Raw genomic sequence first — 25,166 nt, 5'->3', positions numbered from 1 at the left:
AGTACATATGCACACTGATCTTAAAGACAACCTGAAGTCCACACAGTTGGTCACACACACTAGTTTACACACATTAGCATCTGTGAACCCCTTGGTATTACTATACTGGAAAACCAAAACAAACAAATTAAAAGGAACAATCTACATAAACTTAGCACAGTCTCCACTCTTCTGTTCAAGTAATGCAGAAATTAGACTTTGAACACCACAGAGTAGAAGTCAAGATGGTTTAAGTAATTCTATTTGTATCTCAAATGAGCACCCTGAAGAGTGGGCCAAGGCAATTTATTCTCTTTTCCTGCATTTCATTACCTTGTACTTACCTTGCAAAGATAATCTAATTGAAGGCAGATATTAATATGTATACAACAATGGCAAAAACAAGAAAAACAGTTATTAAAAATACCTAGAAGAGAGAAATCTTTTTTAAAAAAGTCATAGTGTACACCTTTGACATTGCACTTTCTACACCTGTTGTCACTCAAAGCTGCCTTTTCTATTCACATGTATATTTTTCAGTTTATCAGCTAACAACTTGTCCAAAAATTTTCTCTGAATTATCCAGCAGGTGGACCTTTTCCAGGGAAAGAGAATTCCACTTGTTTTTAGTAGGAGCACATACACTGTACCTACTGTACAGTTTATAAAGCAAACCAGCACCAATGTGCACACCAAGAGGAAGTGGGGAGCTTGCGCTCTCACAGCCACCGGCAACTTTCCAGGAACTTCAAGAGTCAAAGGAGGTCAAATTAGTGAATCAGCACAGGCTCGCTGCTATAGGTGAGAGCGATCTCTGTTGCAATTAATGATGTGAGCAGACTAAGTGTGCTTAAGCCTAACATGCCATTCTTTGCCTACAAAGACACAGATAAAGCCATATTGTGTGTTTTCATTATCTCAGAGAGAATGTTAACCATTTGCTTAGGTTCTTGCCTAAGTTTGACCAAAGCCAGCACTGCAAAGCAACATGAAATACAACCGAATGTGATTCAGGAAGCAGAAGGAGCAAGCACCCCAGCCATCCACTGCAGATATAGTCCTTGGCTTCAAACTTGAGATAAACTCAGAATCTGCTAAAGGGAACTCCTGACCTTGCTACAACACCCAGAGAAAATCTTTTTGTAAACAACTGTTTTGTAAACCCCTTCATGAGACATCCCTCCACAATACACACTGGCCCCTCCCCACGAGCCACAGGCTCCTGCATCCCCTGCTCTTCAGGCTGTTTTAAAAGCTTTACTCTTCCCAGTCTTACTCAGCAAAGTGCAATGAGCCAAGTAGAGCCCAGTGGACTCAGCTGGAAGCCCTGGTGTCAATGCAGGCACTGAGAAATTAGCCAGCAGCATGACTGCACTAGGAGAGTGGAGGATACTTGCCTACAGAACAACTGACCAAAGAGGTCAAAGCACCACTGAGGCCCCAGTCAGAGTGTTCAATAAAATCTGACATGACATACATGCCATCTCATGTGTGAGCCCTGTTTGTGGTCCACATTTCTCAGGGCTTATCAGTCCCTCTTGCTGGCAAGATAAACATCTCTCCATCTCTCCAGTCATCTTTCCCATGCTGCTAGTGGGATATACAAAGCCTGTGCCAACTCTGCATTATTCTGCTTTTCCCATCAAATATTTACTTTAGTTGCTAAAAAACAATGAAGAATTTCCAAGAGCCTCTGACTTGAATTTCATTCCCCCTCTTTTTCCCTGCTAACCATCAGTTTATTTCATGCCACTATGATGGAGGTAAGTCATAGTAGGAAGTATCCTTCCAGGTTTGATGGTGAATAAATAGGAAGGAAATTATTCACCTCAGAGGTTGCCTGCAAAGATAGATAAACACCTACAGCCACAAAGTTGGAATCTACAGTCCGCTGCAATAATTAAGAGTTCTACAAAGTGACCATTAAAATTACCCATCACTCACCAACTCCACCACTTCTATTGGCTACTGCAAATAATGCCATTTCTTGCTTTACAAATTTCTTCCTTGCTCAAGGTGGGATGGAACACAAGGAAATTCAGTGCTGCAGTGGGAGGTACTGGCAACCATTCCTGCAGCAGCAGATTGTAGCTCCCCTCTGAAGGAATACATCCTCCAGCTGACAAGAACAAAAATGCAGCCACCTACCTCCTAATATGAAGCAATGGAGATCATCAACCGCAAATGCTGTCAGGCTGATAGAAGCACAGCAAAGGGCACAAATTATTTTATTTTATCTGCTGTGGCCAGGAGGCATTAGTGTACCCATCACAGCCCTGACAGAGGAAGAAACGTGGTGTAATTGCACACCCCCTTATAATGGTGCAAGTGCCCTGTTGGCCAGCCTGGCACATTGGGGACATTTGTTTGAAGGTCCCCACTAAGTGTGTGGTGAGTGTAACAGCTTATTTTAGTTCTTCTTGGGCATATTACCGTGGGGTACAAACACAACTAGCAAAATGAATGGAGTTTTCAAACACAAGATGCTGAGCTGCCCAGCTGTGAAAGATCAAACAGCTTCCCCTTTCTTGCACCAAACCAGAACAAAATGACTACAACTCTGTCACAGTCATTTCAGACTGTGTATCTTGCAAGAAGACCTTCAGTTCAGAGTAGCTGTGTAGCCCAACTCTCAAAGCACAACCCCCCACACTGTGTCCAGCAGAGCCCTCCCTTTCCTTGTCCCTGCCCCACAGGCAGCATGCACATCTCCTTCCCCTGCTAAGGCTGTGTGGTTCAGCACATTCTCTTCCACTGTGCCTCCCTTAGCTTGCACACTCCTCTGCAGCCCCACATCCTCCCAGTTTTAACAACTCCAGGAGAGACGGAGACATCCCTCTTCCTTTTGATGGCAGCCCCAGTCCTGCTCTCCCATCCCCAGTTTCCCATCTGCAAGGGCACCATTTATTTTTTTTTAACTGCATTTTACAAGTAAATCACGTGCTCAGCTGCTAGTTTGGGTGCAGAGCCAAGAAACACGCCGGTGTATGGGGGAAGGGAGCCGATGTATTTTTTGTTTCATGTGACCAGCTTACCAGAAACTTCACTGAGACCAAGAAAAGATCCTCCACCAACACCCCTCCTTCACCACAGCCCCTTCCCCCAGACACTCTCACTGCAGAGGTGCAGAGCAAATGCACAGCAGGAGAATCTGGCAGCTCACATGCCTACAGCCAACTATCATGTCCAAAAACAGGTGTGGCACCAGCTTTGCATCCCAGCAGACCCACTGAAGGCATACATTCAAGGAGCTCATCTCTCCCACAAAGGCTACGGCTCCCAAAGAGAAAGGGAGAAGTTGTGGGTTAGGAGATGCTGAGGCAGGAGGCTGCAGTAACAATGCTAACTTACACAAACACACCACAGTATTAGAAAGTTGAGGGGAGTGTTTCAGATCCAAGAGGCTGGCTGCAGGATGCATGCTTAAATAAAGAGCATCCCAACATGCTCTCACAGAAACATTGGGAGGGGACAAGTGTTTTTTTTAAAGAAATACACAGTCTAAAATTTAGGTGGGTTCTATATGCTTTCTGCAATGAGATGGACAGGAAAATATGCATGGCAGCATCTCTTAGCTCACACAGAGTTGTACAATAATATATTTCCTTAGGTGCCCTCTGGTGACCTCTCTTGAATTGCCCCTAGACTTATACAGCACAAGTAGAGATTTGGGAAAATAGAATTTTTGGCAATTTCTAAAAGACAGATAATTAAATGGTGGAAAAAATATGTTAGAAAACAAACAAAATATGCTCAAAAAAGAACAACTACTTCCATGGTACCTTTTTTTTGGATAATCTCTAGGTGTCTAACAAATATTTACTTGTAAGGCCACAAAACCCTTGAAGAATAAGGTGTCTTTCCCTACCTTTAACGAGCTGGAGAAGAAAAGTAGAGGTATCTAACCAGAGAACATGTCAGTGACAAATCTGTGAGCAAATTCAGATCTTTGGAATCTGAGTCTTTCACTACCTTGTTTTTCATCCCTCTGCAGAAAGAGAAATGAAGATAAAAACAATGCAGTTCAGATCTAATGGATTTTGAACACTCAAAGCAAAAATTGATAGGGGCAGCATTAGTACTGCTGTGATACCTCATCATGTCTCACTCTGAGAAGCACGAAATCTGACTTCAATGGCATGCTAGGACCTAAGGAATTTTTATTATGAGGCCTGGTGTTCAGAATTGGAAAAAATATTTTTCTTTTTAAAAAAAACCCATATTTAGTCTCTTTGGGAACTGCCACCCAACAAAGACTACATTGCATTTGACAAGAGCACAGCCTGAAAATAGCTTCCTTCACATGAAAGCTCCAGATTTGGACAATCTGGTGTGCACAACAGCTTTAAAATGGTCACCCTGTTCCATTACCATGCTTGCTTTCAGATTCTCAGGGAATGAGGTACCTGACTTGCACCTTTTTCCAAAAAAGCAGCTGTTATGCCACAGTTTTGATTTATTCTCTGGCTAAGTTAATTTCTTGTTTTGATCAGTGCTTAATGCTGCTGGCTAGATCAGTTTAGATCTTCTTTGCCTGGAGGCATTTAATGCTGCTACATTACCGTAATACTAATTTTAAGGTCATCTACAGCTCCCTCATACCAAGCCTTTTGCTGTGATTTGGATCTAAATTATGTGGTACATTTTGGCATTGAATTGTACAGCACCACATCAAGTCAACAGACACTTAGCAAATCTCAAGAGATGTTCAGATTTACTGATTAACAGACAACACACCCAGAACATTCTCACTGATGAAGTCCACCTCACCACAAAGAAAGACTGAAGATGAGGGGTTGAAACCGTAGCCCTCATGCTATCTCAGAGTACACAGCTCTGTAAATTGCTGCCAATCTGAGGCAAAAAATGAGAGGGGAAAGGGTGGTGTGTCAGATGGAGAAAGAAAATGCAGTGAAACAGTTATTAAAGTACTAACACTGATGGCTACAAAGGAACTTTCTCTGCTGAGATTCAGTTTTAATGAGGTGGCGGTTAAGATGTCGAGCCAACATGTCTGAAGACTAAACCCTCCTTTGTCTACGGAACACATAAGTGAGAAGAGTGGCAGAAAAAAACTTCTCCACACTACTCACCAGGCAGCCTCAGCTTTGACCTAAAAGGAACACTTCTGCCATACAAATGTTATTTTGACAAAGGGGTTGAATTTCAAGTCCAAAAAAGACAGCAAAGCATGGTCTCTCCTATGGCCAGTGCCCGGGGAGCCTTCACAGTCCAGTATGAGCTCTGTGGAGCACAAAGGTGGGCTGTAGACTGCAGCACTCCCTGGTAGAAGAAGCTTCTGAACAGACACCATTCACAGCAGACAGCACAGTAAAAAATGTGTCCTCATGTTTACTTTTTTTGTTACGTTTACTTTTTTTGTTATCTCTACCTGGATAGCTAGTCTAGCAAAATAAGACTTGGGACCTTGCTCATCCTATCACTATAACTGCTATCTTCATTTCAAGGGGAACGCTAGCAAAGGTGATCCCTGCCCCTTCCTAAGCCTCACTCCTTTTCTGCAGTTCTTCTGTCGAGCAGTGTATCCAAACAGCGCAGTCCTTCAGCACAGCAGGCAGAGGACGACTACAGGTATTCTGCGAAGATACTGCTGCAGCCCCAGCACAGAAATACATAACTCACAAGTTCACAGACAGCTGAGGAGCATGGAAAAGAGCAGTATGGCCCGTTACCTAAAATAAATAACTGGCTAAATATTCACCTGTGCTGTAGGACTGGTCTCTGCAGAAAAAGAGGTTCCTGGGTTCTGTGACCCAGCAGAGGAGGGGAGCAGTGGCAGAGAAAGCAGCACCGTTCACAACTTGGGGACAGCAAGCCTCCCAAGCTGCTTACATCTAACACAGCCAGGATCTGAAGTGACAGCAGCCAGGGGGCAGGAAGGCCTAGAAAGCATGTCCTCCAGGCCCTGGGAAATGCAAGCATAAAATGTGCTTCTAAAAGAAAAACATTAACAGCACTTGTAGACAGGAAGAGAGACAGGAGACAAAGACAACTAAAGAAATGTCCAGAGGGAAGACAAAGCCACATGTATGGAGCATGGGAAGGACAGAGAACCCACCAAAAGGAGCAGTGTAAGGAAATCTGAATCATATGAGATGAGAAATCCCAACTCAGAGATGAGACTTGCTGGCCTTGGTGAACGGAGCAAAGGGCAGCACAGTGGCTGTCCTGGGCAGGCTGCTGTTCTTCATGGGCCATAACCCTCAGCAGCCTTACTGACCATATCACCCACAGTTCAACAGAAACTAAGTCTGACTACTTCTGATTAGTTTAGCAACTGTTATCATCACAAACTAACCTGTTTTTCATTTTACAATTATTTAAACAATTTCCTATTCTTCACACTGTACCCGTATTCACTCCTCCACCACACACTGCAACATGTTTCTCTGTACAGCTGGAGCAAAGCCATAAGACCCTCCAGTCCCCACAGCCAAGGAAGTGCCTGGAGAGGGCACTCAGCCTAACCACAACAGCCACCATCCAAAACTGTGACCATGCTGTTGGCGGACAAGCTTAGGAAGTTTCTGCCTCCAGCCCATTTGCTTGTTCTCACCTCCTCAGCCAAGTTCAGTGCCAGATCAGCTGTTTGGGTGACAGCCCTATGAGCAGGGAAGGAGAAGAGAGCAGCAAAGGCAATTTTAAGTCTTCTCTGAAGTCAGTCAGCTTTGAAAGCAGTTGATAAAATTAACAACCCTAACAGAAACTGCCCACTGCAAACAGCAACCAAATAAAGCTGCTAGTTCCCAAATGGCTGATGACCAAGCCACAGCTGCGCCGGGGGGAGGAGAGGGGGAAAGCGCGCATGAATCCTCGAGTGAGTCACTCACTCCCTGCATCCCTGCTGGCCTAGATAAATGCTGCTGCCAGTTGATGATGGGTGCTGCAAACCAACTCTTAAGCCCGCAGCATCCCCACTGCTCATCTCCTGGTGGGCACAAAGCCTGCACTGAGCAACACCATCCTTGTGCAAGTGGGCAAGCAAGAGAGCTAGTCACAATCACCGTTAGGGCTCAGAGGGTTCCCATTCAGCTGTCATCAACTTTTACATCTCTTCTTGCCCTTGTTCCTGCTTTCAGGAATTGTCCCTCAAGGGCTGAGATCCCAGGCAGGTGGGGATGCATTATAAAGCTCACCCATTTAGGCAAGGAGAACACTGAAAAAAGTGTGAAAGCAAATAGATAATAAAAATAGTAATAAAGACACTGTGTAGGAAGTTACTTTGAGTCCCTGCACTGGCATTAGTTTAATTACAGTGCAGGCTGCTTGCTTGTACCATCTGAGCAACAAGTCCTGACAGATCACATCAGGTCTGCCTTACCTTGATGCAGAACTTTAGGATGCAGGCAGAATTACCCAAAGCAAAAAATGCATCAGAATTAAGAGCAAATCCTATCTAGGCTATACCATGTGTAACACGTCCACTAGAGATGCACCAAGGACACAGAACTGGTCTAAAACAGACACTGCAGCTAGCTAGATCTCTGTGAGACAAAGCCTCAAACGCTGTAATACTGAGGCATCACAGCTGCAAATCCTGCAGTCAAGTCATTCCGTGAAGGAGTTTAGCAAGTCCTGTACCCAATGTAATCCCTGTGGGAGAGCTATTGAAGTTTTACTGTCCTCACCCCCTGAGAATGTGACAGATTTCTTTACTCTGGTTTCCCAAGTGTACAAATACACCAGAAGGAACAGGGCAAGAAAAGGATAAGAATCTCAAAGGAACAGAGTCTTAATTAGCTGCATCTACAACACTGGTGTACATGCTGGATGCTAAGGATTTCAGAAACAGAAGTTGGCTAGCTCATTCCAAGAAGAAAAGGTCAGGCCACAAACTCCAAGTTTCAGACTAACAATGCTATGTTTTTCAATTTTCTAAATTCTACTTTCTGTGTCACACAGTTCTGAAAATTTCCCTCATGACTCTTAGTTGTGAAATTGCAAAACAAATGGGCAAAACTCAGTTGTACTCACAGTTTAAACTGACCAAGACTGCACAGGAATCTCCTCCAAACCATCATCACAAGTATTTCAGATAATCCAAAGAAACAAAAGAATATCCTTCATCTAATCCATCTTTCCCTCTGACCTGAAGATATATCTTACAGTGATTTTCACACTCCCTGCCCCAAAAACCCCCATCATTTTAGATGAACCTGTAAAACTTCCTGGCCTGTAACTTTTAACACATGATGGGAGGATTACAGTGTTGCCACACATGGTTAAAATCAAGGAATATACAAGAGAGAGCAGCACAAGGCAGCAAGTAAGGTGCTGCACATGGCACCCAGAGCACGTTAACAACAAATCCTACCAAGTACACGTACATGCAATAGCTTCATAAAGGGTCACTGATATAACTTAATATTGACAAAAGGTCAACGGATTAAACTGCTTGTGCAGTCTTTATACAGCTCCCTATGCAGGTGGAATTGCTTGAAAGCTTTGATGGCAGGTTTCTCTAAAGAAACTGCAGCCTAAACAAGCGTATCTGAGCTCCTTTACTGCATTGCTAAAAAGTGAAGAGGAAAGAGATGATAATTTCTACAGCTTTCAGACCAACACAGCACACACTGAGAAACAGCAAGAGAATAAATAAAACAGAAGTGGTCAAAACACGAAATGTTGTACATTGTACCCTAAGACAGGCAAAGCAAACTGACTTACACTAGTCACAAGCACTCTGGCCAGTCTCCAGCTGGGTACTCCAACTCACTGGCTCTTCTGAGGCACCCAGTGCTGCTGCCTGTTCCAAGAAAACATCTGGCTAGCAATGCCAATGTGCCAAAAAAACAGGCTAGCCCAAGATAATGATGTATTCATGGGGCTTCTAAAGTCTCCTGAAAATGCAAAGATGTCCTGCCTTAAAAAGTTCTGTCTTCCACCCATCTCTAGCAAAGGTATCCTAAAACAGCAAATCCCTGCTTTAGAAGAAAATGGTCCAGGGACTAAATGAACTGTGGAGAGGCAGAGAAAAGCATCTTCCCATTATATTGAGATCATGTAAAAATACAGCAATGGACAAATCAACCAGTGGACTTAGAGACCTGGGAATACTTCTTTATTTTCTTCTATCGGTCAGCTTGGTCCATCCAATACCACTCTAAAATCTAATCTCTGCTTAACTTCCCTAAGCATCTGGCTCCTGAGCACAGAACATACGCCACATGCCCCACTGCTTATACATCTGTGATAGAGGCAGATTCATAACAACCGGCTCAGGTCCTGCTTGTGCAATCAATCACACTTTGTCACATTTAAGAGTGGCATTTCTTTAGCCTAACTCTGAAGCCTAGGGCAAGAGACTGCTCACTGAGCTGTCAAGGAGACCAAGTATTCAGAGATAAAAGGTCTGTGGGAGGAGAAAGTCACTGGGATTGCTGAACCTGTGTACAGGCTGGGTGATGAGATGCTGGAGAGCAGCCCTGCAGAAAGAGATCTGAGGGTCCTGGTCGATGGTAAGCTGAACATGAGTCAGCAGTGCCCTGGCTCCTTGGCCAGGAGAGCCAAGGGTGTCCTGGGGGGCATCAGGGACAGCATCAGCAGCCGGGTAAAGGAGGGGATTGTCCTGCTCTGCTCTGCACTGGGGCCTCACCTTGAGTGCTGGGGGTAGTTTTGTATTTTAAGAAACATGTAAAGATCATCCAAAGAAGCACTGTGAAGATGGCAAAGGGCTTTGAGGGGAAGGCTTGTGAAGAAAGGCTGAGGTCACTTGGTCTGTTCAATCTGGAGGAGACTGAGGAGAGACCTCATTGCAACCCACAACTTCCTTGTGAAGGGAAGCAAAGGGGCAGGTATCGATCTTTCCTCTGGTGACCAGTGACAGGACCTGAGGAAGTGACCTGAAGCTGAGGGGAGGTTTATGTTGGATAGGAAAAGGTTCTGCACCCAGCAGGTGGTTGGACCCTGGAATAGGCTCTCAAGGGAAGTGGTCACAATACCAGCCTGACAGAGTTCAAGGAGTGTTTGGACAATGCTCTCAATGAGACCTGGTGAGACTCTTGGGGATGGTCCTGTTCAGTGCCAGGAGCTGGACTTCAATGATCCTTGTGGGTCCCTTCCAGCTCAGGATGCTTGGTGATTCTATGATTCACTTCTAGAAGCACTCCAGAGACCTGTGAGTACAGCTGTGGGCAAGAGCAAGCAGCTATCCGCCACAAGAGCAGCAAGTGAGGTCAGTGATAAGCTGGATATAAAGAGGGGGTGGGGAAAGGCCACAGTGAAGACTTGGTGTCATACCAGGACAGACAGAGAGAGCAACCAAAGAAAAAATGAGGCATGATCCTGCCTGACAAAGGACAAAACAGAGCAAATTCTGAAAAATTCTCCTTTGTAATATTGCAGTGACATGTGAACTACTGCTTTAGCAACATAGAACTGCCAGAGGAATGTTACACAGGCTGGTTTGCACAGAGCAGCAAGGAGGAAGATGGACTTGATGGTCTTCTCTAAAGAAGACACATGGTCAAGTACTGCTCTTCTTTGATCTCTCCAGAAAGTTCACAAGGCAGAGCTGGAAGGACAGTATTTGACAGCATCTTTTCCTATCCTTGCTGCTTTGAAAATAGAAATATATCTGAGGTGCAAAACAACCTGACCCAAATTACAAGCAGTTTTCTAGATTTCTTTTCAGAAAAGGTCAATGTGAGAAGGTCAGATAGGCTTTTATGGAATCTGCTTGCCAAATCAAGACAGCACTCATGAGCAGTATTGTTCCAAGTCTCTTACAGATCTGTCTCCAATAATGAATAACCTTTGAGAACATGGAGACAATTCAGAGTAGGGTTCAGAGAACTCCTGTGCGCAATTTTTCTATTTGATACACCATTTCCATCTAAAACTAAGCTTTCTATTGAATTACAAGTCCTTCTTTTTAATAATGTGCTTACCACATGAGTTGTATCTCCCCAGAAATCTTGGTGAATATTTTTTCTGGTTCTTTAGCGTAGCTTGTTAGCATACTGTGTGTACCTGTGAGGGCCAAACACTATGGCACTAGCATAGTGAGCTTTCTCCAAGAGCTTTTAGCGAACCCACAGGCTTCCTAACCTGCAGACTGGCAGCTGTCTGTTTGTAGAATGCCAGGAAAAAAAATAGGATGCCCCTTCACAAGGATTAGGTGTGCATTCAGGAGCAAGTGACTGAGCACAGTCCAAATGTGCAGGACTAACTGCATGCTGTCACACGTCTAACCAAAAAAAATCTAAGCAAGTGTTGACTCTCCTGCATTGTAGACATGACACAGGTTCCACTACATCAGCAAATGGAACAGAAAATCACTTTAGGAGTGTACCCTCATTAAAAATATGAATACACAAAATATCATCTAGAATTAAGTTTCACATGAGAAAAAGGGGCAGTAAGCCACATTTTGTAAATGACCTGCATCACCTGCTATGCCACTGATAAGAATAAAATAAAACAAGAGGAAGGAGAGCTTTGAGCAACTGCATTTATATTAGTGAGACAGGAGAGGAAGGGAGAAAAAAGCCTTCATTAGTCACTGATAGGACTGATAGGATAAGTTGTATTTACAAAGAGTGCATTAGTCATCCACTGTGTTTTTTCCAAAGGAAGCTGAGGAGGGCTCTATCTTCCCATCTTCCATGGGAGACAAGGCCTCCATGCTCCAAAGTGCAGCTGCTGCACATTTCCTTCCAGAAAGTGCTCATAATGGCACAAGATCTCCATATCCCTCCACCTAGGCACTGTCTTCTGCTCTCTGACAGACACTGACTAGGAAGATGCAGCTGGAAAACGGGTCCTTCCAATTGGCATTGGCCCACACTGTCTCAAGGCTTGGTCTATTAAACATATATCAAAACAGTACCACCAGCTCTGGTGGGAGGAAGATGCAGGAAAATCCTGAGGCTGCAGCTTCTCTAGTAGCTGTCACTGTTCTCATGAAAGCTCATCCACAAAGGAAGAGTGCAAGGCAAGCAATTCAGAGGTTTTGAAAACACAGCCACTCCTCTTTTCCTCCCTAAAATTGCAGCATGCTGCAGAAAGCCCAAAATACACAGAGACTCTCCCCTAGCCAGGGCAGTTTGAAGTGCTGGGACTACATTGTATTTCTGCCTGGCTTCTGTACCTGCTCCAGCTTTCTGAGCACACCTCATCCCCAGCAGTTAGACAGGAATCATCTCTTCCCGCACACCTCCTTGTTCTGTGTTGGCTCCAGCCAACAGGGAAGGCTGCAGCAAGAAGGACCTGCCCCTCAGAATGAAGGAAGCACCAAGGAAATGCTGCTGCTGTACTTCTACCAGCACCTGCAGAGACTTCAGCATTCCAGAGGGCTGGAAGGTCAGGCAGGCTGAGGAATGCAAGAGTAGTCACAGAGTAAGTATGCTGTCCCTTCAAATGCTGAGCTGTTATCAACTTTTCAAGAGTTTCTGAGCTGTGGGGAATCTGCCTTCAGTTCATATGAGCAATTCTAGGAAGTTCACAAATGCCTGAGAAGAGGGCTGCCAGCTTGGTGCATGTTTTACTGTTACTATACTAAAAACCTGTTCGTTCCTGTTATAAAAATCCACAAAAATCAAACCTGTAATCACACTAGTCTGCCCTGCTAACAGTGATTTTTCTGCCTCCTTCCCCTGCCCAGCCACTCATTCATCTTCACACAAAATAGCAAGGGGATTATGTACATGTTGCTTTGCTATCCTGACCTTCTTAACCTATGCCCACATGCCATCAGTGATGTGCGTTCACTGTCCCTTCAACCATACGTCAGAAGCTAATTCCCTTCTGGCTGTACCCTCATTCAAAAGCTGGATGATAATTCTCATCTCCTGCTGCAGAGCTTCACAGGAACAGAGACAGGAACTCCCTGCATCAGTACAAGAGAGGTTCAGAGCACAGCACTAGTTGTAAAGCACAACAAAGAAGGAAAACACAGGCAGCGTATCCAGAATTGTGTCCAACTGAGGATCACTGAAAAATTGAATGCTCAGAGTGGCAGTCCATGGCATGGCCAGCATAGAACATCTGTGGATGTCTGCCTGGGGAATAGTCAGTAGGGGAGGGAACTGCACCATGAGGGACAGGATTTCACTCTAGTGCCCAGCAGAAGCAGCTGTTCAAATGGAGCTGAGGCTACTGCAAAGGAGCAACAGAAGGTGGCTGAGCCATCAGTTTGCATGCAAGCTGTCTCCTTCTCCTGAGTGAGTCTCTGTCTAATCCAGAAAAAGAGGCTACACAAGTCCTGAAGAACAGGTTAGCAAGGATTTTCACAGTGATTACTTGACTACAGTTATGAATACAACAGGAAAGTTGCATCCCTGTCCATTTCCTGCTTCACAGAGCCCAAGATGCTAACAGCAGCCTTGAATAAATCCATGAATCCACAGTGATACCTAGAGTGGGGAAACACCCTTGATTCAGAAGAGGGTCTTGATAGATCTACAGCTGGAGAGATTCCAATTGAACAGGAGGAAAGATTCTGAAAATTGCTTGGCAAACTGGAGGAAGCATATAGCAGACACAGACCCAGGTGGCAGGGAAAGGTCTCTGGCAGGGACACAAGGGTAACTTCTGCATGGCCATGACTGCAATGATCACAGTCAATACTGCTGGTGAACTTTGTGTCAAGAGCCAAGTACCACAAAAATTAAATTCTCAGAACCTGTCACCAGATATAACAGATCACCCAGAACATGCAGGGAAGCAGCAGGTATCTCCTATTTTGATTTCAAGAATCAGCTGATCTTGGTCTCAGCCTTACTATCCCCACAGTTCTCCCCTATTTTCTGCAGCGCTCGAGGCATCTGCCCTGGGGAGCTGCAGGGCTGACACATCCATGGGGCAGAGCTGAGTCACCTTTCCAAGAACATTTTTCTCTGGAGCTTTATGGGGAGGGAAAAAAACCCAACAAAATCCCAACAAAAACCAAGGCCTCTTCAAACCAAAATCCCTGAGACAACCCACAACCCAACAATCCCACTGCTGAAACTTAAGACACCAACATAGCTAATAATTCCCACAGTTGCATTTTCATTCATTTGGCAGGAAAGGTGAATGGAGGAGCAAAGCAAACATTTTTACATTTCACAAGCCATGAGAGTCATGGTAATTCCCCATGCAGACTACAGCCATAGTACTAATTTTCATAACCTCCAGGACATTAAAAACACCAGCACCCCTACCACACCACAGCTAGCACAGACTCAGGCTATCAAAATCCTTTGGCTTTCAAGAGCCGTCTTTTTGCTCTGCCATGAATGGACAGATGGATGGCTCTTGAAGTGTCTTCCATCCATCTGCCTCTTTACCTCAACTAAGGGACAGAAATCAGCCATCCCTTGGATCTGATGATGATGAATCCAGCATTGTGGACAAGCTGTTGCCTATAAGAACTCCAGTGATCGCACAGATTTTTCTCCATAGGGTTAGAGGGAGGAAAAGTTCCAGGAGGCTGGGAACTCACACTTCAGTGAACGAGACCCTGTGCAAGGGGATATCATGAGCAGCTGTCCTCCGAGAAGCCAAGACTTTCACTTTAAAAGGTGAGAGAGAGATGGTGTAAAACTGAAGTGAAAAGCAAACTGCGTAACAGTTTCCTCTGGAACTGGCATTGATGAGCAGGAGACAGACACCCAGCTTCTGATATTGTTCCTGCTGGGCACCTTCTGTCCTTGCAAAAGAGCTCAAATCTTTATGGAGATGTCTACTCTACAATCAAAGGTTTAATCACAGCATGAACAGACATACCCATGTTAGCACTACACCTCACTAGCAGGAGTAGTAATAGTGGGGTTCATAGACTTGAAATTGTACAGGCCTGCTGGGGACTTACATATGTGCCTAAGCTGCTAGGCTCCACTGAAACCCACTTCACTGGGACTTCAATACTATTATCTCTACACCACTGAGAATAAAGTTAGTGAGCTATGTCCTTCATGCTGCAATCACACCTTCTGCTACACTGCCAGCAGAGATTCAGCTCTCTTCATCAGCTTCAGATGCTTAATACTTGGGTTTAGACTAGGAGTAGCACAGTAAAATGACTGGAGAGAGGGAGAGACAGAAAGAGACAGAGGGAGAATACATTGAGTGTAATTATGCACTCAGTGAGTGAGTAATTATGCTTTGCTTGTCCAGTCCTGTGCATTTTCACCCTCAAACACTGAACACATCCAGAAACAAAATTTTACAATAATAATAATAATAATAATAATAACAACAACAACAACAGAAAAACACATTGAAAGGGAGAGATGAAGACATGAAGACCAGCTCCAGGAGCTCACAGCCCATGTGGGTGAAGTGATTACACTTCCTCTCTCAGAACTTCACTGTCCACAATCAATTTCATTTTCAGTGCAATGAACAGGAAAGCTCCAGGTGAGTTCAGTCACACACAGGACTGGTCCCCCACCTCAGCATGCTGGCAACACTACTTCCTCATTCAAAACGGTGATCACTTCCTTACTTCCTTCACTTGCCTTTTTACATCACATCACCCAGCACAATGGGGCAGTACTGGTGTTCATACTGTGTTCAACTTATGGCTCAACTCTATACCTGAGTGTGCTATTCTTAGGTTGACTTAATGTTCTCCCAGGTCTGACAGGCAGAAGAGATTGTAAACAAGCAAACAAAAAAGAGGCCAGGCCTCAATCATCCAGCACTTCATTATTTTCCCTCCAAAAGGTAGGTATCAGAAAGAAAAGAGGTTTCCAAAATTATCATTCTGAATTTTAAAAAGATTGGGCCACCCTCAAAGGCACATAGACAGGAACAAAAATGAGGGTGCAGAACTGAAAGAGGCTTTGGATCAGGAAGGTCAGAAGAATGACACCAACTGAGCCATCATCAACAGGACTGAACTCCATCCCAGTTAAGCATGTGCTTGTTGTACCACCAGCATGCTGCCAGGAGTTCATAAGTCTGAACCATACTCAAATTACGAGTTACAGCTGGCTACCCGAGGCCACTGAGCCAAAGAAACTAGATCACCCATAAACACACAGTGCTACTAGCTATGGATGTGTGTTTTGGGACTTCTGGAACAATGAGGTCCACAAGGGCTCAGGTTATTGCTGGAACAAGAACAAATCCCCACCAGCTGATTGTATTTCCTTCATTTCTCTTCACCAAGCAAAACCCTCAAAATACATAATTTAAGAAAATAATCAACACTGCTAACAAAACCGTAGAACAGCTGAACACACTCCTTTCTTCCCTTAAAATTCACACAGTGTAAATCTGTTTAAGAGTCCCCAAAGATGGAGGCACACATGCTAACAAAATTAACCACAGAAAACAACTAGCTGGACCCCTAGGGATCTGCAAACCAGTTAATTTTGCAGGATCAGAAGTATCTAGGAAAGAGAGCACATAAAGGGCAGGGCAGAAGAAAACACTCTATTCAGTCTACATCTTTACCAGCCCACTACTGGGCAAAGAAGCACTCACTAGTACTCCTATATCCTCTATCTTGTCATGTCAAGAAAGCATAAGAATAAATGCAAAACAGTTATTGGAGTAAAATAATATATCAGAGAGATCAGAAGCCTCACCCAAGAATTCAACTGGACACTTTAAAAACTCAGCAAAAGGAACACACTTGCTTACAAGTACAGCAAGCTTTTACAAAATAATCCTGTTAGCTTGTTTGAGAACTCTTCCCAAGGGAACTGAGGGAAAGGCACTTGGGTGACAGGACCCGAGGAAAGAGTGGATGTTCCCTGTAAAGCCCCGATGGCAAAGGTGCTTGGGTGAACAGTGACAGCCTGCCCAGCTTGCATTACTCGCTGACAAAGCACACTGCCCTGCCTGCACATGCAAACCCACGTGCATGGAGGGCATTCCTCCCAGCTCCAGCTTTAATCATGAAAAGGTTTGAGTGACGTCCCACCAGGGTACACAGGGGACATCGTTCAGCCCAATGGTCCAGGAAAGGCTGCATCTTGAGATGCACAAAGGCAGAGAGGCAGCAGCTGAGGGGGAAGGTCTAGGGAGATTAACATGTTTATCTCCTCGCTTAAGTCTCTTACCGGCCAATGGTTTCAGCGCGATGGCAGCAACAGGACTAAAAATAAGAACTCAGGCATTACCAGTGACTCACCGTGTGGGCAATGACACTGTGAGGGATCACGTAGATAACCGCTCCCACTCCTGGAGCCCAGCTCTTGAATTGTATGAAATTACTTCCCACAGAGACAAAGGAGACACTGCATAGAGATCTCTTCATTCAAGTGATCTTAAGACTGTATGACATTCTCTTCAACCATGCAGTAGCTTTAAACAAATAAACAGACCAACCTCAGACCCAAATTTTGGGTTCAGCACCTGATATGGAGGTTTGAGGGGATAGAAAACACCATCAAGACTACATTTCCAGAACATTAAAATTCCCTGCTAGAGGTGATACTAACCACTGCTGGTCTTCCTTTCTGTCTGGATCATGTCTACCAGTAAATAAATTTCATAGGCATAGCAATTCCAGGATGTTGCATTAGAAGAGTTCCTTCAGCAAAGGCTAATGAACAGCAAAGCTAGCACCACAGCAAGACAAGCCTCAAGAACCTCACCCTTCCTCCAAAAAAGCCCGTACACACATTAGATAGCATTTTAGTAGTTCAGCTGCATAGAGATACAACAGCATCTCTGATTCCTTAGGTAAGCTACTGGAATTGAGGGTTTCAGTGGCACAGCTGAAGGAGTTAACATCCCACTATAGCACTGATGTAGTACCCTTACTTCCTCCCCTGAAAGGTCAGAGCTAAGATAAAAACAGATTTATTTTTTTTTTAGTATCTCTATGAAAAAAAGAGATCACTCTTCTGGCACTGTCTGTGGTGTAGAACCAACAGCAGGTTCAGGACAACTTTGCCTTGTTGCAAAGCTGGCAGTCACTGCAGTCACATCCTTCCCCTGCCTCTTGCTAATGGCCCTGTATCCTCTTTACTTCTGATGCTGACGCAAGCACTTGTGCAGCAGCGCGCTGAACTGGATAACTGAACTGATCCATCATTAACCTGGTTCACCACACACCTATATAAAGAATTTGTGCTAGTGCAAGGAAGGAACAGTCAGAAGAAAGGCTGCCTCTTTCAGCAGCAGCAGAGCTCATGCTGGCTGAGACTGCTCATGTTGCTGTGGGGGACAATTCAACTACCCTTTGCTGTGATATTCCAAGATACTGCTCACATACAGTTCATGTCAGACCATAAGATGTTCTAGTCATCTGACTGAATTACCCCTAGTTTCTGATGCATCATAAGAGAAAACTGTTCAGAGCTCCCCTGATCTTCTCCCTTCATAACTTCTGGCACTCATAAAGAGGCCATCGTTTTTATAAGTACATAGGGAATATCTATCTTTACCATCCTCTCATCATTTACTGAAGAAAAATACTCAGTTCTGGAGATCCAAAAAGTAAACTGGGAATACAGCAATTTATTTGAAATTTGCAAGGAGTCAGATCCTGCACCTAAAAGAAAGAAATAAAACCTCATCCATAGAATACCAGGATATCCCATGTGATCTGGATTGTATCAAGGCAAATAGGACATTGCTATTGAGACAGTAGAGCTTAGAGATGGGCTGTTCAGCAGTCAGTGAAACACAGCCATTTCCCAAGAAGCAATTATTCAGTTGGCTGCTTGCAGACAGAACCAAGGACCTCTCCCATGAGAACAGACACTTCCTGATGTCCCCCAGGTTGCCAACTCTCTTTAACAAGAACAGCCAAAACTAGAGTGTACCAACTCCTAAATCTGCACTTAGCTCCCTCTCATTCATTCTATATACTGGAGAACTTGCAAGGAGCAGCATCTCCTCCTATGTCTATAAGCACATAGAGCAATTCTCTCTCTAGCTCTACCTGATCAGAAAACCACCAGGTCAGAGCACTGAGGCATTTACAGCATGCAAAGTTAAAACTGGAGAGAGTCAAAGCTTCCCAGTTTGCCCTACAAGAACTGAATGGAGCCACACATCAAGAATTATTCAAATATTAGAGAAATAGGACACTTCACTCTGCAATTAAAAGGGATGGAAATTTCAAGGGGACAGCAACTTATCCAGAAAAGCATCCAGAAATCAGTGACTGCTTATGTGAGAAGCTCTTCTTTATTAGAGCCTATACATAATTCTGCACTCTGAGAAAAACCGTGAAGATGGCTCCACAGGAACAAGAAAATGAAGACATGTCTGGGGAAAGCAGCTACCAAATTGCCCAGGCAGGTGTGAGAGGAAGGCATGTCAGAAGGAAGAGCCAGGCAACACCACCGAGAGCTGTGGCTGGCAGGAAGCGCTGTGCCAGACTCACACTGATGGCAGGCTGCACTGCTGTGGGCTAAGATAAACCTGTCTTGGCCTCTCTGATCTGCAGCGCAGGGAAGACAAGATAAGCAGAGTCCAGAGAGGGAAAACACCCATTTTACCAGGAAAAGAGTGGATTTTGAAGAGTTTGCTTGGTTTATCAAATAAGCAGGTCCTCATATAGGAGGACTTGGGGCAATTTGCTTTCTGACATCAGAGCTGAAAGAGGGCAACGTATCTCAGAAAACCAAATGTCTGCTGCTCTAAGGTGCTTTTCCAGTCTTCTCTGCCTTCTGCTGAGTAAATATATTTTGCCCTATATAAGGCAAAATATAAGACTATGTATGACTGTCCTTAGGAACTTCTGGTTTCCTTCATGATAACAAGATGCATCCTTTAGTCTTAACCACTGGGCAAAATCAGTTTGCAACTCTCTAGTGATCAGATGCTCCCAGGAATATAATTCAGACAAGAGAAACAATGAGTCATATTTTGGCAAAAATATACCAGATCTTTATTTTGCATCTTCCTGCGTTCATCAGTGCAAGGCTGCTTCCCACTGATCCTCTCACTTTTAAAAGAGCAATAATGATCACCACTCCCCACCTTCAAGAAAAAAGCTTCATTATTTCTTCTGATTTTATGCTGAACCATCATATTCCCAACATGTTAACTGTCTTTATAATTTCTGAGTTATGCAATAGGAGAATTCAGATTCAGCTCCAATTTAAGATATAGCTTCTTTCTGTGATTCCCCAGCCTATGACTGCAATTCAGTGGTCCCATTACCACTATAAGCTTGGAATGCACTTTGAGATCCCTCAGCTTATGAAATTTTATTACAAAGATAAAGTATTTGCTCTTGGTTCAGTTCATAAGATTCTGATTAGCAAAGCTCTAAGGGCATCACTAGACCAGTTCTAATCATCTACCTCAGTAGACCAGAGTCACCCAAAACATGACAGCTTATTAGCGAATATTTCGTGTTATAGGAAAGATCCTTCTGCTCAGCACATAAATTGTTCAAGTCTGCATTTACTATGTAGAAAATGCATGTTAACATATAGCCAGGTCATGACTAAGCATCAAGAAGTATTTGAAACACCCTTCTAACAAAATACAGATTTAGCATTTCATACTGTCTACAAAAAGAACACCTAGCATTTCCTATGACAACTTCTAGCACTGGATTTTCAGATGCTTTAAATTAATTTAGCCTAATAGCTCCAGCCATAACAGAATACACCATTTTACAGAAATACAATCCAACACTGCCTGCATTCTAAAAAGTTGAGGCCCAGTAGGACTCACTGCTTTTCCACAGATGATGCCTGCCCAGCAATCTGACTTGTTTTGACCAGACATTAGCTACTCCTAAAAGAATGGAGACAGACAAGAGGGAAAAGGAAAAAAAAAAGAAAAAAGAAAGAAAGAAAGAGGGGATATTGGGCTTTCTGTCTGAATTTAATACCAAACCTCAGCAGACACAGAAATGCAATGACTTCCTTATCACCTTACTACACAAGTTATGAAGCAAGGTTTTTAAGGAAAAGGGCAATATAGCCCCAGAGACACCCATTTGATGTAGGTGCTTCTAATAAAGGATACTTCTTGATGTCTCCTCTTCCATACCAGCTACACAGAAATGATGCTGTAATATCCAAAAATTAAATGCACTTTGAAGTGGCACCCAGCCATTTATCCCAATTCACCGTAGTCAATAAACATTCTAGATATCTTGTAAGCAATGGCAGATTGTGACAAACTGTATCTTTGTTCCCCATGCTCTTCTGCATACTTTTCACAAGTCACAGAAAGGGAGATAGAAGGAGAAGCAGCAGCTACTGCAAAAGACATTATCTCTTAGCAAAGGATTCATAGATGTAAAAGCCTTCCTTCCCTACCAGCCAACAGTTAACCCAGGAGTATGAATAATAGAACATTGGACTGCAGTACTGAATGACCAAGTCAATTAAGAGAAAGAGGAAGAACATTTATGTAGATCCAGTGGGCACAACACATTTTTAAAAATGGAATACCTAAGTTCTGTTCCAAAATACCTAGAAGTTAAAAAAATAGCAGAATTAACATTGTCTATGCAAATTAGTAATGATGACATATCATAGATGTGATTAGAGAATGCATGATTAGCTGTTTGATCCCAAGGAGTGCTTGACAATGAGAATGTCAAGATAAATTATGCCCAGTGGATGCATGGGTGCTCAGTGCTTCCACCTCAAAAACAGACAAGCTAAGGAGAGCAAAAGGCAATTAATAAAGACCAAGTTTTAGCATAAGCTTACATCATGGTATTCAGGTTTGCTGAATTACTTTTTCCTCTCCTCCTGTTAGCACCTTATTAGAAGATAAGAAATTCCAGGGGAAATCATCTCTGTTCAGATTTTTCAGTAAGGAAATCCCAATCTTTTCAAACATACCAGTCTAAGAAAACAGAGCAGAGGCATATCCTTGCAATTCTGGGTCAAACTCACAAATCTTGGACTTGTGGCAATGTACAGCGGGAGAGAGCAAGACTTGGAGAAGAAAATCTGGCCAAATGTGCACACAAAACTGGCACTGGTGAGTGGCTTTGGCCATCAGGCCATAAAACACTTTGCACCAAGAACTAATTTCTCCTCTCACCTACACAGCAGCACTCTCCTGTGCACACCCTCATCAGTGCTCTGCTCCCCCCTTCACTGTCAGCCACCTCCTTCTCCATTCACTGGCCTGTTTCCTGTCTAACAATCTTGCAGCTCCACTGGGGATGCAGCAGCTCACCATGCAGCATCTTTCTTGGCTCCATTTTAAATGAAGCTGCTAGACAATGCTCTTGCATGCCCTAGGTATCCACTGGATTCCAATTTCCACTGAAACAGCTTCAGAAGCCTGTTTTCTTTTCATGAAAGTGATTGTCTCCCACAGATGGCTCAACAGTCCCTACAGTAGGGGTTGAGTGCTCAGTGGCAAACACTCCAACTCTTCTCTTCCACAAAGGACACACATGTTAGCATATAATATATCCTGGAAGATTACATTAACCTTCCACAACCTGCTAAAGGCAAGGACAAAGTGGTTTGAAATGCTCTCTTTATAGCAAAGAAAGAGCTCCTCTGTGAGCAGACACTGACACCTTTCTGCTTAGCACCAGAAGATAAAGAGCCTGAAGAATCACCACTGTCTATCCATCCATCTAAGACTGCTTTGAGCACGTGATCCTGCCACAGATGGCACTTAATAGGATGGTGCCTTCTTAGACGATGAAGCTCAATTAAAACCCTGAAGGGTGTGGTACCATTAGCTTGAGTTGGCAGCCAGGGTACAGAACCAACAAATTAAGTCTGTCCTCACCAATCATGCTGGTGGGAGAAAAAACATCCTTTTACATGAAAATCTCTTCCTTGTCCTAAAATGTACCCACTTTGTCCCACAGGATGGAAGTTCTCCCAATATACAGAACACCTATAACCACGAAGAGCTGTAATTAGCACAAACAGAGCAGTAACAGAACAACCAGAGAAATCCTTTTCAGTGAAGATGGACAAGGTGGTCCCATACTAAGTGAAGTTATTTCAAGTCTGCTGGCTGACATGACAGGCTGTCCTAGCTGAAAAGGAAATTACTAAAATTTCCCACTAAATGGGAGTGCAGTACTGAGTGGGAGGACACCAAGGCAGAGATATAGGTAACTTCCACTTCTCTAGACTTTCCCTGTAATGCCTTACTACTTATTCATATGAACAGCCATCATCCAGGTAGTCTCCTTCTGTCCTTTCCTAAGCAGGAATGTAGGGGTTTTTGTATTCCAAATTCAATAAAATCATTGCCAATCCTCCCCTGTCCTTAAGCAGGATTAATCACATATTGAAAAGCAATGCATATCCTGTCTAACTAAAACAGCACATGATGTGGAGGTGGCAACACACTAAAATATAAACATAGCCAGATGAATAATTATGTAAAAAATCACTTTTCTACTCCATGAAACTGCTCTGTGCTGTTGACTCAGATGTGCTCATTTGAACAGACAAAAAAAGGGTTTTACTACTGTAGCTCCCACTGAGGCTCAGGAAAGCAAAGCCAAGCCTACATGCCCCAGTCTCAGCTAGGCTCAGTCTTTAGTAGCTCTTTAGCTCTAGAAGCCCCAGCTCTGAAAATCCCCAATGGGAACTGCAGATCATGGGCACATTTGTAGGAGAATAATTAGTTTTAGAGCCAAGACTGTGCTCCTCCCCCACCCCTTAAATTAAATAAGCCAAGAAAGAGTACACAGCCGTCCAGTCATTCTTGGAGAATTATTTTTCTGACTAGCTCTGCACTTTAAGGATGCCATTTTTCATTATTGTTAATAGGTCTCATTAACCAGAAGCTCTTAAGCACAAGACCATTACTAAATGCAGTTTACACTGCACAAAAGCAATGCCCTTATTGTGGCAAGGGCAGGCGGGAAGGAAACAGTTTGCCTTTCCATAAATACCAATAATTCAAAACCAAGCACAATTTGCCCTTCATCTGGGCTCACAGTTACTTCAAATTAGTAGACAGTTAAGAGAAGGATGGTTTTAAAGATCTCCAGTTTGCAATTAAGCTATACCTCATGACTTAAAAATGAACAACACTTCATTTTAAAACAGAAGCTTTACTCAAGTCAAACTTTCAGACCTTTCTGGGGTTAATAATCACATCATGGATTTATAAAGATATGCAACCACACCCTCAAATTTCAGGCACATAAGCGACTTAAAGAAATAAGCACATATTTCCCCCACATACATGCAGTTCACTGTTCAGTCACATACAAACTGAACAGTGAATTCTCACTTCTGCTGAAAGTCTGAAATAACGTGTATATTTGGAAGCCCAAAGAGACATCTGAACAAGAATTTCACTTTTATGAAGCTACAGAGCTACTGAGCACAGGGAAAGTTGGCTTCTTCCTAGAAGAGTCAGCCCAGGTTGATGTTCAGAGGGATGTGGACAAGTTCCAGAAGTGGACCCATGGGAATCTCATTACATTTAACAAGACCAAGTGCAAGGTTCTGCACCTGGCTGGGGCAACCCCAGGTATCAATCCAGGCTGGGGCATGAACCAATCCAGAGCAGCCCTGCTAAGAACTTGGAGGTGCAGGTGGATGGGACACTGGACACGAGCCAACAATGTGCACCTGGAGTGCTGCCTTCAGCTCTGGAGCCCACAGCACAGGAAGGACATCGATCTGTTGGAATGAGTCCATAGGAGGGCCACCAAGTTGGTTAGAGGGATCTAATCAACTTCTCCTCTGAGGAAAGGCTGAGAGAGCTGAGATTGTTCATCCTGGAGAAAGTTTCAGGGTGACCTAATTGCAACCTTCCAATACCTGAAGGGAGCCCACAAGAAAGATGGAGAGGGACTATTTACAAGGGCATGTAGTAACAGGACAAGGAGGAATGTCTTCAAACTGAAAGAGGTTTAGATTAGATTTAAGGAGAAATTCTTCCTTGTAAGGGTGGTAAGGCATTGCCACAAGTTGCCCAGAGAAGCTGTGCCTGTCCCATTCCTGGGAGTGTTTGAGGCCAGGTTGGATGGGGTTCTGAGCAACCTGGACTTCTGAAAGATGTCTCTGTCCATGGTAAGTGGGCTAGAACTAGATGATCTTTAAGGTCCTTTCCAACCCAGGCCATTCTATGACTCTGGGATTCCATGAAAATTAAAATCCACTCAAGACTCAGAGAAGTACCTTCCCCACTTGTTGCAATGTTTCAGTACTTCACAAAACTTGTTGAATCACCAGGGCTTTCAGTCAGTAATACAGCTGACACTACTACAACTTGTGCATTGAAACAGCTAGCAACTTTTAATATCATTTTCCATTAAGGCTTGACATCATACTCTTCACACTTTCAATTCAAATATTGCT

At 43.7% G+C, this 25,166-nt stretch overlaps 1 protein-coding gene across 14 annotated transcripts in view; it reads right to left on the bottom strand.

Annotated features, from left to right (window-relative positions):
* The window catches only part of CAMK2G (calcium/calmodulin dependent protein kinase II gamma), a 119,214-nt gene that overhangs the window by 73,091 nt on the left and 20,957 nt on the right, over nucleotides 1–25,166 (bottom strand). The window lies entirely within an intron of this gene.

Source organism: Parus major, chromosome 6 (genome assembly GCF_001522545.3).
Source record: "Parus major isolate Abel chromosome 6, Parus_major1.1, whole genome shotgun sequence".
NCBI lineage: Eukaryota > Metazoa > Chordata > Aves > Passeriformes > Paridae > Parus > Parus major.
This window is presented reverse-complemented; position numbering and strand designations above follow the sequence as displayed.